The sequence below is a fragment of the Phyllobates terribilis genome, unplaced genomic scaffold (assembly GCF_046119375.1).
Source record: "Phyllobates terribilis strain yellow unplaced genomic scaffold, ASM4611937v1 Scaffold_1748__1_contigs__length_216518, whole genome shotgun sequence".
Classification (NCBI taxonomy): domain Eukaryota; kingdom Metazoa; phylum Chordata; class Amphibia; order Anura; family Dendrobatidae; genus Phyllobates; species Phyllobates terribilis.
In genome coordinates, this window is record NW_027364508.1 from 110752 (window position 1) to 125410 (window position 14659).

Sequence of the window (14659 nt, forward strand, 5' to 3'; positions counted from 1 at the left end):
TTCACACACATCTTCCCCATCACCTTCTTAACCAACATAAAGTCTTTCATTGCAACTTCTAACAAATCATTCTTCCTCACAAACTTCTCAATCAAACCATACCACTCAGGACGCTTAAAAGCAACAGGCACATTCTTATCACGCTTCACCCAATTCAGACCATACAGCATCCATCCAGCCAAATACTTACACATAAATGCCCCTTTATTATTCTTCCCAATCAAAATGACCGTAGTCTTAATAAAATGCAATGTTAGAAACACTTCAATATTCGGAAACTTCAGTCCCCCATACAAATATTGCTTAAACAAAATCTCTCTCTTAAGTCTTTCCATCCTACTGCCCCAAAAAAACACAAAAAATAGTTTCTCCACTTTTTTAATTTTCCTATAGGGCACTGGAAAAATACAAGAAACATAAAGCAAAATAGGGAGAATAACAGCCTTAATAATAAGAACCTTCCCTACCAAAGACAAAGAACGTAACTTCCAAAAATTCATCTTCCGCACAATCCGCTCACCACATTCATCCCAACTCTCATAACCTTTCAAATCATCATTAAAAAAAACTCCCAACACTTTAATTGCACCATCCACACCAGCCACACCATCCATCTTAATCCTATTGTCACCAAAACATTTAAACATGCATTTGTTCCAATTCACACGAAACGCTGACGCGCCACAAAAAAAATTCAACAACAATTTTACTCTCTCCATAGAGGCCACACTCTCACTCACCACTACTACATCATCCATATATCCTAAGACTTTCACAGTCATTCCACCACTCCCTGGCACTAACAAACCACGCACCACTTTCTCTTTCCGAATCATACACAGCAGTGGCTCAATCATACACACAAATAATACCGGTGACATGGGACAACCTTGCCTCACACCAGACCTAATACACACTTTCTCACTCAAAAACCCATTCACCAGAAATTCACTCACCACCTCCCCATACAATCCTCTCACGGCACGCACAAATTTCTCCGGAAAACCCATTCTACGCAAAACCTCAAATAGAAACACATGAGACACGCGATCAAACGCCTTTTCAAAGTCAACAGCCATCACCATACACTTCTGCTTTCTTACTTTACAATCCCACAACACATCTCTTAAAAGACACAGATTATCCGTCATACATCTACCAGGCACTGCACACACTTGATCTTTACCAATCACATCAGCTACAACCACACGCATCCGACACGCCAAAATTTTACTGAATACCTTGTAATCGGCGTTCAGAAGCGTAATTGGCCTCCAATTACTCAACACCTTTTATCCCCTTTCTTATGGATTAAGACCACCACTCCCTCCTTCATTGAACCCGCAAGCATCCCATTCTCCCACATAAACTGACACTCTTCCACTAAATCCATACCCATCACTTCCCACATCATAACATATAGCTCCACAGGCAAACCATCCTTCCCAGGCGTCACATTTTTCCTTGCACCAAACACCGCTTTCTTATCTTCCTCCTCAATCACTGCCTCACATAGACCAGAACATCCATCCTCATCCACCTTACAATCCAAAGTCTTAAGCACTTCTTCTTTCAAACTCTCATCCACCCACTTCCTGCCAAACAACTCAGCATAAAACGTGACCACTTCCTTCATTACATCCTCCCCACTCACACAAACACCATCCACATCAAAAATCTCCTCCATACCCTCCTTCTTACCATTTATTTTTTTAAAGAAATATCTTGAACACTTTTCATCTTTATCAAGATGGACCACCTTTGACCTAAAAATTATTTCCCTTCCCTTCCTCTCCAAAGTCCTCTTCAAATCCTCTCTTGCACTTCTTAACAAATCATCCACATCCACACCACACATCCTCATTTTCTCCAGCCATTCCACCCTCATCATTAAATCTTTATATTGACTCCTAACCATGGCAGCCTTTTTATAGCCCCATCGACGAAAAAACTTTTGCACTTCATACTTCATCCAATCCCACCACACCAACACACTTTCAAACTTACTCTTTTGAGATTTACACCAACTATATTTTTTCTTAAAATCATTCACAATTCTCTCATCCTCAAGCAAACTCACATTCAATTTCCACACACCTCTCCCATGCACCCGCCTTAAATCCCCTCTAAACTCACCTTTCAGGCACACATGGTCCGAAAAAGGAACTGAAAATTGAGAAAAACCATCACATATTATATTTTTAGAAAAAAACATCCTATCAATCCTAGATGTTATCCCACCCCTGTCAGCTTTATAGGTTGGTGGTGGTGGCTTCCCCAAATAAACCTCAGCAGCATCAAAAAAGAAAAAATCAGAAATAATGTTTGCCAATTTTTTTCCTGAGGCATCAACTTTCCCCTCAGTTACACAGTTAAAATCACCTGTTACTATCACAGGGATCCTACCAGGTAATTCTAAACATAATTTATCTAATAAACTTAACCTGTCTTCTTTTTTTGTAGGACCATAAATATTTATAATTTTAACTTTCCACCCCCTCCCACACACAACTGCAGAGATGCAACGACCCACCTCTATTACCTTATAATATTCAAAAACAAAATTTCTATTATTTAATACTATCCCAACTCCATCATTTTTATTCCCACTAGAGCCAGACCAGATATGCTGGCCATATGGCCAATCAGCGTCTTCCAGGGGTTCTTCTATACCACACTCCTGTAGACACATAATATCAAAAGAATGGTTATGTAAGAAGTCCAGAATCACAGATCTTCTAACTCTAGACTTTAAAAGTCTTACATTAAGGGACGCAATGTCCCAATTTGGTTTAGAGACCATTCTTTGGCTCAAAAACCAGAAACACCAGTCTCAGCAAAAAAACATGCCTTCCTTATCCTTTGTCATCCGGCGAACTCCCACTTAGCTGAAAGATAGTGGACTCCAAATTCTCCTCCAGGTAAGCCGTTGACGCAGGAGAAAGAGAAACCACTGGGTAATCCCGCTCACTCACCGGACTTGCCACGCATTGGCTACTTGATGGTTCAGACAACCGGGCCCTTTTATTCTTAGCGCGGTCCGGTTCCTTAGAAGACCTCACCCCAGTCTCAGTGAAGTCTCCTTGACCTCCAGCTCCCTCTTCATCCATACTTTCACTGCTCCAACTGAGAGCTGGGTCCCCTGGGATTTCCAAGGCTCCCTCACGTTCTTCACAAAAGGAGTCAATGAAACCCCCCTGATAGGAAGAAATGTCCATCTCAGCTGCCAGAACCTCTTCCAGTCTCCCGGGCTCCACCAGTAGGTCAGCAGACGCCCTCACTGGAGCAGTCTCCACACGCTGTTCCACTACCTTCACCCTGGAAGAAACTGCGGCCTCAGGTGCCACACTCTTAGGCCTCGGAGAGTTCGAGACCACCTCAGAGTATGCCCTTGCCTTGCCCTCGTTCGCACGACGAGTACAATCCTTAAAGGCATGCCCCTCCATACCACAAGCATTGCAAACAATTGGATTGGTACAGTCCTTAGCAACATGCCCACTTTGGTTGCACTTGGAGCAAACAGGCACAGCAGTACAAACCTCTTGTAAGTGTCCGTACTTCTTACATTTCCTGCAAATAACTGGGGCCTCAGGAAAGAAGAGAATACCCCTATCTCTCCCGATAGAGAAACTTTGGGGAGGGTAATGAACACCTCCAGGCTCCGAAGAACTTTCCCCAAATCTGACAAAATATCTGTATTTGCCAGTCCATAAGTTCTCCTCGTTCATGATTTTGTGACTGTTGCTCACAAAGTCACAATGCCTCTTAAGAAAAGTCGCAATGTCATGTTCGTGCATAAAGGGATTATACATAAATATGACTAGGGGAACATCACCTTTGGAGTACAAGACTGTAAAAGTCAAACCATACAAGGTTGGATTCTTCTCCTGCTCCCTCAACTTCTTATACAGGTTCCGGCAAGCCGCCATAGATTGCAGCACCAAGACATACCGTCCTTCTTTCCGGGATTCCTGCAGGCAGACAATGTTTTCTCTTGTCACTTCCAGGATTTTGAAGATCACCTCGTGCACCATATACGACAGATTGAAACGCTCTCTGACAGCAGCATCAACTTCAATGCGGAATGCATTGCGAACCCGATTGTCATCGGTCCCAGCATAGCGTATCTTCACGCCCATTATGATCACTCTCTCGTTCCTCCTCGTTCTCCCCCTAAAGCAGCAACCGGCTTAAGCCATCAAGATGGCGATGCCGGAAGGCCAAGGGAAAACACTCAAGGACCCCACACAAGAAACTTGGTCTTAGCCAAAAGGCCGAGAAGCGATAACCAGAATTGGTTTCGAACTACGGAGCCACCCAAGGATCCTGAAAAGTACATTTGTGGAGATGAGCTCCTGGACTCCCGTTAAGAAGACATGTTGTCAACCTCTAGATCCCTTACATGCCTGCACTTTTCGGCTTGCTGCTGCTGCAATCCACGCGTTTTAGATCTGCATAACTCCACCTCTTTAAACACAGCACCCTCACCCCCTGCTGTTCACACCCGCCTCAACACCGTTGGAAGGGAGGAGAACCAATTAATGCGGGGGGGTGGGGTGGAACGAGCAGCTGTCTACCCTTAGCAGGAGGGCTGCTGATTACTTACCTCTCCTGCTGCTGCTGGCTGTCCAGCAGCAGACTGAAGGTGGCTGCTGCTGTGCGCAGGTATATAAAGGCTCAGAGCCTATTATGACACGCGCAGCCAGCGTTCCATTGCCACATTCCATCTACTGCAGGCAGGATACCTGGCTGGCTGAATGTCACTGAGAAGCTCACAGAGACCGCCATAAGCAACAGTTTAACAGAATGCCACAGACTAATCAACCAAACTTTTTGGGTTGGGTTCTCTTTTATAGTCTGCAGGCATTAAATGAAAGAAGTCAGTGTTCCAGCAGAGGGAGACAACGTTTCAGAAAAGGCATTGTAGCAAACCAAAAAAGAAATTTTAAGCGCAGCAGAGTAACCAGCGCACATACCTGTTAGCTCAGGTGAGTTTAAAAGGCTGCTGTTGATAACAAGGGCATTTGCTAAATAGATGGTGTGTGTGCAACAATATACTGAAAGGTCAATTATATTGTGCAGCTTATCTCACCACCTGTAGTTATTTAGGTGAAAGCTCCAAAATGCTTGCCTAATATGTCTGTTTATCCAAAAGGAAGTAAAGAGGGAGAGCTAGATAGATAGCATTGCATTACATTACATGGCAATGCAATGCACAGTTGCTGAAGTTGAACCAAAATGAGTTTGTCATCTGGCTTCTGCAACTTTGAACATGAAAAATCCAATGAGGAGAAGAAAAGCAAAGCCAAAGAGTCCATCCCAAAATCCGACAAACAAGCAAAATGAACAAAAAACATTGAATTCAATTCTTTCTGATTTTAGAAACTGCATTAAAGAAGGGGTGCACCGGTCCCGGAGATACTGCAATACCAGGTCAATGCGTGGAGTGGACAGAGCAAGCTCTTTTTCCATCTCCCTGTTCTAAAAATCCATTTAATATATGGTCCCCAGATAGGGGACGTATCAGATATTAAACTGATAAGAACAGATTTTTTTTTTTTTTTTTTACAAAACCATTCAGGTTTAAAACAATAATGCAGAATAAAAGGTCGTCTCCTCATCTGAAAAAAACAACCATTCCACAATCATTTATCGTTTAAAACTCATCATGATGGTTTCTTTTATTATCCAGTTAAATTGAAAAAATGCAATATACACATCAGAAAAAAACAAAATTACAGACTAATTATATGTTTCCATTTCCGGAATTTCCATACTCCCTCTGCATCCATCCCACCTTTCATATCACACTTATAATAGAAATATAACTTCTCAAGGACCATTTTAACACAATCATCCACCTCAAAACGCTCATTTTTAAACACATACAAGTTCCGGCAATTCCACAAAACCTCCTTCACACAAGCCAAAAACAGCCACAAAATCCTATCCTTTTCATGGTTTAGCATGCATAACCCAAACATGACAATTTCAAAATTCAAACGTTTCACCCCAGTCAATTCCATACATAACCCACCCAATTTAGACCAAACATCCTTCGCAAACCTACATGACCATAGAACATGATGGACCTCTTCATTACACCCACACCGCTCTCTCGGACACCTTTCAGACACCGCCAACCCTTTCCTTTTTTGTACACTCCTCACAGGTAAAATCCCATGCAAAGACATCCAAACTAAATCTTTCTGTTTGTTAGACATATCATGTTTGACCAGCTTACACCAGACATCCTCCGCCTCAGCTGACCTTAACCCATTAATTTCACACATCCTATTATCCACACACATCCTTTTCACCATGCTTTTATTCTTCAGAAAAACCACCATCTGAACTTTCTCAAGATGAAATTTTTTGATAAAACATTCCAATTGTAGGTACCAATAAGGGCATACATAAGCAGTAGGTTTACAGTTATCATAATTCATCCATTTTAACCGATGGAAGACGGAGCCTCCAAGGTATCTACACATACATGCAGCCTTGGATTGCTTTAATAAAAGTCCTGCAAAAAAACTAATACAATTCAGACCAATAAAAGTCTCGATGTTAGGGAATCCTAGGCCACCATTCCTTTTACACCTATGAAGAAATTCCCTCTTGGCCTTCTCTATATTACTGCCCCAAAGGAACACAAAAAGTAATCTATTAATCTTCTTCAAAACTCCAACAGGTGGGGGAAAAATCAAAGCTACATAAATAAGCATAGGGAGAATGATACTTTTAATGATTAAAATTTTCCCAGTAAAGGACAGATCACGCAGACGCCATAATTCCAATTTCCTTGCAATTTTACCACCCAGATCCTCCCAACTCTTGTCCCCTTTTAAACTCTCATCCAGACACACCCCCAACACTTTAATCCCCCCTTCCACACATTCCATATCTGCATCACACACTTTTTTACTACTAAAAAATCCCTTAACCTTACTTTTTTCCCAATTTATTTTGAAAGCAGAGGCAACACAAAAACATTGGACTAACCATTTAACCCTTGCGACATCACTCTCAGAATCACACAACACACACACATCATCCATATAACCAATCACTTTAATAGCCTTACCATCACAGCCAGGGATCAAAAACCCCTTAAAAACTGTATCCCTTCTAATAAGCTGGAGAAGGGGCTCCATCACACAAATAAACATGATTGGAGAAAGCGGGCATCCCTGCCTCACCCCTGACAATATTTCAAAAGACTCAGATAAAAAAACATTCACCTGTACCACACTTCTAGCACCCTCATACATTCCCATAATCAATCTAACCAAACGTTCTGGAAAGCCCATTTTCAACAACACATTGAACAAAAACACGTGAGCCACACAATCAAAGGCCTTTTCAAAGTCAAGCGCACATACAATCACACCTTTCTTTCTACTCTTACAATCCTCTAGCACATCCCTCACCAGACAGATGTTCTCTTGTATCCTCCGTTCAGGCACCGCACACACTTGTTCCTCCTCAATCACAGATGCTATCACTTCTCTCATACGACAAGCCAAAATTTTCGCAAAAATCTTATAATCAGCATTAAGCAGCGTAATTGGTCTCCAGTTGGCTAGCCTCTTTCTATCACCTTTTTTAAACAATAACACAACCAAACCTCCCTTCATACACTCAGGCATACTCACTCCGGAAAACAAGGATTTCATGACTTCAAACAGATCCTGAGAAACAACGTCCCAATATTTTGCATAAAAATCACATGGGATTCCATCCTGCCCAGGGGATTTGTTCTTCGGAGACTTGGAGATCACACCCAACAATTCTTTCTCTGTTAAATCATCCATCAAAGCCTGACTGTCACTTTCTGTAACAAAATTTCCAAGTACCTGCAAAAACTCATTCTCGTTCCCCAAATCACACTTTTTCTCCCCATACAAGCCTTTATAAAAATTAACCACTTCCTTGATCACTCCCTCACCATGTACCTCATCACCCTTATCATTCACCAACACATGCATATCCCGTTTACCACCACACATTTTCTTAAAAAAGAAGCGCGTACATTTCTCATTCTGTTCCCTAAACTTCACTCTCGACCGGAATATGATTTCCTTTCCTCGTCCAAACATCCAATCACCCATTTCGTTCTTCATTTTAACCAACTCACTTTTAACATCTATACCCATAGCTCTACATTCATGCAAAAAGGAAATCCTCCTATTTATTTGTGTATATAATAATCTCTTCTTTTTAGCCTTAATATAGCCAATTTTCCTGAAAAAATCCCTAATTCTAACCTTGACCCACACCCACCATTCCAAGATATTGCAAAAATCCCTTTTCCTCCTCACCCAACCATGGTATTTTTTTGAAAAACACCTGAAAACTTGCTTGTCATCCAGAACACTCACATTCATCCGCCACCTCCCTTTGCCATAGAAAAAACCATCCACCTCAAACACCCCAAGCAAACACTCATGATCAGAGAAGCAAACTTTCTCTTGGGAATACTTAACACATTTAACTGCCGGTGAGGAAACAAAAAAATAGTCCAGTCTAGACTCGGCATGGCCATCATCTGAATGATATGTAAAAGGTCCCGGCTTCTCCGACACAGCATCCCTAAGGGAGAAGTCTTTAGTCATTTGGTTCCATAGATTACCTGTAACATCCACTTTAGATTGCCATGAACCTGCCCTTGCTTCTTTTGAAAAAATACAGTTAAAGTCACCAATAACAAAAACAGGCAACTTGCCATGCAAAAAAAAAGTCAATTTTTTGAAGAGTGATAAGCGCTCATTTTTATCCACATTTGCATATATGCAAATTAGTTTAAAGTCCCAACCAAGGTATGATAGAGTGATACAAGCACATCTTCCTTCCAGAATAATAGTTTTCTGTTTTAAGCGAATGTCTCTGTTTTGGATAAGGATTCCAATGCCATCATTTCTGTTAGTATTAGAAAAGGACCACACTGCCTCCCCATACAGCCACTCATTTTGTTTAGGAAATTTAGATAAACCACATTCTTGAACACATATAATGTCACAGCCCTTAGATGCCAAATAGTCCAGAACAGTGGCACGCTTTGTCGCTGATGCAAACATACGTACATTCTGGGAGATTATTTTCAGCCGCAGGACCATAGGTGTCAATGCAGGTTATGGAGACCGGGAAGACCAGAAAAGGAAATCAACATGTCTCAGGCCACCTCAGAAAATTCAAATAGGCTCTCCAAGCCTGCCACATCCTTTTCCTCTAAGAAACCTTCACTAGGTGATATGGGAGTGGCCTTATAAGGTTCATTCAAATGTGAGTCCTCCCCAGAGTCAGATAGGACGGAAAAAGGGTTGTGAGACTCAAAAGACTCAAATTTCTTCTTTTGTAACCTCTTTACAGTTTTACCAGTCTTCTTCTGTTTGGCCAAGGCTTTACAAACGATGGCAGCATTTTCAGCTGAAGGCATCCTGGCAGCCTCTATTTCCTCTGGAGAAACTGACCACTGTATGTCAACGGAACTTGGGGCAGACATCTCCTCAGAGCTTTCCACCTCCTCAATTACCTCACTGAGAGCCGTCTCAGCCCCTGACCCAGAAGGCAACTCTACAGGTGGTGCCACACCCACGTCAGGCTGCACCTGGTCTCCAAGATTTCCCTCTACAGTGATATCATGCACCTCAGCCACAGTGGGAATAAAATCCACCACTTCCTCCACCATTGTAGTAGTTTCAGGAACAACACGAGGGATTTCAGTAGGGCCCTCCTGTGCCTGAGGAGCCCCCTGTCTCTCCCCCCATGTCCTACGTCTCTCAGTATTAAGACGCGCCAAAAAAACCTGACGGCTAACATTAGGACATGATCTACAAGTGTGGCCATTTTCACCACATAAGTCACATATTGCAGGATAGGGACATTCAAAGGCTTCATGCCCTGATTTTTTACAATTCCTACAAGTTACATCAGAGGTACATTCCGCAGCTATATGGCCATAACAAAAACATTTCCTACAAAAAGAGGGCTGACCAGGATAATGTAGGAATCCTCTATTTCCTCCAATGGAGAAATTTGCAGGTGGGTGCATGGTTCCACCAATACCCTCAGGGTCAGATTTGAAACGAGCCCAAAATTTCACATTCCCATTGAAAACTGCAAAAATATTCTTTTGCATGATTCCCCCCCTTATTACTGAGCAATACCGTGATAAGAAAGCTCTAATCAAAGGGATCTCCACAAACGGGTTATACATGTGTACAGTAATGGGCCTTTCAATATTAGAAAACAAAGGCTTAGGGATTATAAATTGTAAATACTCATGATGTCTTTTCTCTTTTAAACGCTGAAAGAAAGTCAAACAGTCTGCTTCCAAGTAGAAAGAAATGTCATAATTACCAGCTTTAGGAAACTCCTGGATACAAAAAATCTTCTCCAGTTTAAATCCCGTCAATTCCATCACTATATTCCGGACAATAAATTCCAAGCCGATGTTATGTCTGTGGTCCTCAATAACCTCCAATCGCACGGTATTCTTTACAGCCGCCATTGTAATGCCCAAGGCACGGATCGCTTTCTCCACCACACGAGCCGAAAATACGCACCCCTCAGCCCAGACCGAGGCAAACACCCCGATCTGAGCCAAAAGGCCGAGAAGCGATAACCAGAATTGGTTTCAAACTACGGAGCCACCCAAGGATCCTGAAAAGTCCATTTGTGGAGATGAGCTCCTGGACTCCCGTTAAGAAGACATGTTGTCAACCTCTAGATCCCTTACATGCCTGCACTTTTCGGCTTGCTGCTGCTGCAATCCACGCGTTTTAGATCTGCATAACTCCACCTCTTTAAACACAGCACCTTCACCCCCTGCTGTTCCCACCCGCCTCAACACCGTTGGAAGGGAGGAGAACCAATTAAGGCGGGGGGTGGGGTGGAACGAGCAGCTGTCTACCCTTAGCAGGGGGGCTCCTGATTACATACCTCTCCTGCTGCTGCTGCTGCTGGCTGTCCAGCAGCAGACTGAAGGTGGCTGCTGCTGTGCACAGGTATATAAAGGCTCAGAGCCTATTATGACACGCGCAGCCAGCGTTCCATTGCCACATTCCATCTACTGCAGGCAGGATACCTGGCTGGCTGAATGTCGCTGAGAAGCTCACAGAGACCGCCATAAGCAACAGTTTAACAGAATGCCACAGACTAATCAACCAAACTTTTTGGGTTGGGTTCTCTTTTATAGTCTGCAGGCATTAAATGAAAGAAGTCAGTGTTCCAGCAGAAGGAGACAACGTTTCAGAAAAGGCATTGTAGCAAACCAAAAAAGAAATTTTAAGCGCAGCAGAGTAACCAGCGCACATACCTGTTAGCTCAGGTGAGTTTAAAAGGCTGCTGTTGATAACAAGGGCATTTGCTAAATAGATGGTGTGTGTGCAACAATATACTGAAAGGTCAATTATATTGTGCAGCTTATCTCACCACCTGTAGTTATTTAGGTGAAAGCTCCAAAATGCTTGCCTAATATGTCTGTTTATCCAAAAGGAAGTAAAAAGGGAGAGCTAGAAAGATAGCATTGCATCACATTACATGGCAATGCAATGCACAGTTGCTGAAGTTGAACCAAAATGAGCTTGTAATCTGGCTTCTGCAACTTTGAACATGAAAAATCCAATGAGGAGAAGAAAAGCAAAGCCAAAGAGTCCATCCCAAAATCCGACAAACAAGCAAAATGAACAAAAAACATTGAATTCAATTCTTTCTGATTTTAGAAACTGCATTAAAGAAGGGGTGCACCGGTCCTGGAGATACTGCAATACCAGGTCAATGCGTGGAGTGGACAGAGCAAGCTCTTTTTCCATCTCCCTGTTCTAAAAATCCATTTAATATATGGTCCCCAGATAGGGGACGTATCAGATATTAAACTGATAAGAACAGATTTTTTTTTTTTTTTTTTTTACAAAACCATTCAGGTTTAAAACAATAATGCAGAATAAAAGGTCGTCTCTTCATCTGAAAAAAACAACCATTCCACAATCATTTATCGTTTAAAACTCATCATGATGGTTTCTTTTATTATCCAGTTAAATTGAAAAAATGCAATATACACATCAGAAAAAAACAAAATTACAGACTAATTATATGTTTCCATTTCCGGAATTTCCATACTCCCTCTGCATCCATCCCACCTTTCATATCACATTTATAATAGAAATATAACTTCTCAAGGACCATTTTAACACAATCATCCACCTCAAAACGCTCATTTTTAAACACATACAAGTTCCGGCAATTCCACAAAACCTCCTTCACACAAGCCAAAAACAGCCACAAAATCCTATCCTTTTCACGGTTTAACATGCATAACCCAAACATGACAATTTCAAAATTCAAACGCTTCACCCCAGTCAATTCCATACATAACCCACCCAATTTAGACCAAACATCCTTCGCAAACCTACATGACCATAGAACATGATGGACCTCTTCATTACACCCACACCGCTCTCTCGGACACCTTTCAGACACCGCCAACCCTTTCCTTTTTTGTACACTCCTCACAGGTAAAATCCCATGCAAAGACATCCAAACTAAATCTTTCTGTTTGTTAGACATATCATGTTTGACCAGCTTACACCAGACATCCTCCGCTTCAGCTGACCTTAACCCATTAATTTCACACATCCTATTATCCGCACACATCCTTTTCACCATGCTTTTATTCTTCAGAAAACTCACCATCTGAACTTTCTCAAGATGAAATTTTTTGATAAAACATTCCAATTGTAAGTACCAATAAGGGCATACATAAGCAGTAGGTTTACAGTTATCATAATTCATCCATTTTAACCGATGGAAGACGGAGCCTCCAAGGTATCTACACATACATGCAGCCTTGGATTGCTTTAATAAAAGTCCTGCAAAAAAACTAATACAATTCAGACCAATAAAAGTCTCGATGTTAGGGAATCCTAGGCCACCATTCCTTTTACACCTATGAAGAAATTCCCTCTTGGCCTTCTCTATATTACTGCCCCAAAGGAACACAAAAAGTAATCTATTAATCTTCTTCAAAACTCCAACAGATGGGGGAAAAATCAAAGCTACATAAATAAGCATAGGGAGAATGATACTTTTAATGATTAAAATTTTCCCAGTAAAGGACAGATCACGCAGACACCATAATTCCAATTTCCTTGCAATTTTACCACCCAGATCCTCCCAACTCTTGTCCCCTTTTAAACTCTCATCCAGACACACCCCCAACACTTTAATCCCCCCTTCCACACATTCCATATCTGCATCACTCACTTTTTTACTACTAAAAAATCCCTTAACCTTACTTTTTCCCAATTTATTTTGAAAGCAGAGGCCACACAAAAACATTGGACTAACCATTTAACCCTTGCGACATCACTCTCAGAATCACACAACACACACACATCATCCATATAACCAATCACTTTAATAGCCTTACCATCACAGCCAGGGATCAAAAACCCCTTTAAAACTGTATCCCTTCTAATAAGCTGGAGAAGAGGCTCCATCACACAAATAAACATGATTGGAGAAAGCGGGCATCCCTGCCTCACCCCTGACAATATTTCAAAAGACTCAGATAAAAAACCATTCACCTGCACCACACTTCTAGCACCCTCATACATTCCCATAATCAATCTAACCAAGCGCTCTGGAAAGCCCATCTTCAACAACACATTAAACAAAAACACATGAGCCACACAATCAAAGGCCTTTTCAAAGTCAAGCGCACATACAATCACACCTTTCTTTCTACTCTTACAATCCTCTAGCACATCCCTCACCAGACAAATGTTCTCTTGTATCCTCCGTTCAGGCACTGCACACACTTGTTCCTCCTCAATCACAGATGCTATCACTTCTCTCATACGACAAGCCAAAATTTTCGCAAAAATCTTATAATCAGCATTAAGCAGCGTAATTGGTCTCCAGTTGGCTAGCCTCTTTCTATCACCTTTTTTAAACAATAACACAACCAAACCTCCCTTCATACACTCAGGCATACTCACTCCGGCAAACAAGGATTTCATGACTTCAAACAGATCCTGAGAAACAACGTCCCAATATTTTGCATAAAAATCACATGGGATTCCATCCTGCCCAGGGGATTTGTTCTTCGGAGACTTGGAGATCACACCCAACAATTCTTTCTCTGTTAAATCATCCATCAAAGCCTGACTTTCACTTTCTGTAACAAAATTTCCAAGTACCTGCAAAAACTCATTCTCGTTCCCCAAATCACACTTTTTCTCCCCATACAAGCCTTTATAAAAATTAACCACTTCCTTGATCACTCCCTCACCATGTACCTCATCACCCTTATCATTCACTAACACATGCATATCCCGTTTACCACCACACATTTTCTTAAAAAAGAAGCGCGTACATTTCTCATTCTGTTCCCTAAACTTCACTCTCGACCGGAATATGATTTCCTTTCCTCGTCCAAACATCCAATCACCCATTTCGTTCTTCATTTTAACCAACTCACTTTTAACATCTATACCCATAGCTCTACATTCATGCAAAAAGGAAATCCTCCTATTTATTTGTGTATATAATAATCTCTTCTTTTTAGCCTTAATATAGCCAATTTTCCTGAAAAAATCCCTAATTCTAACCTTGACCCACACCCACCATTCCAAGATATTGCAAAAATCCCTTT

The 14659-nt window shown here is 41.6% G+C and overlaps 1 non-coding gene and 1 pseudogene across 1 annotated transcript; both read right to left on the reverse strand.

The window, feature by feature from the left end:
• Positions 1-5396: 5396 nt before the first annotated feature.
• Positions 5397-5596, reverse strand: LOC141245066 (U2 spliceosomal RNA). Its single transcript, XR_012308928.1, has one exon. It is a non-coding gene; the product is annotated as a U2 spliceosomal RNA (small nuclear RNA).
• A 6144-nt stretch (positions 5597-11740) lies between these two features.
• LOC141245063 (U2 spliceosomal RNA) lies at positions 11741-11942 on the reverse strand (annotated as a pseudogene).
• Positions 11943-14659: the final 2717 nt, after the last annotated feature.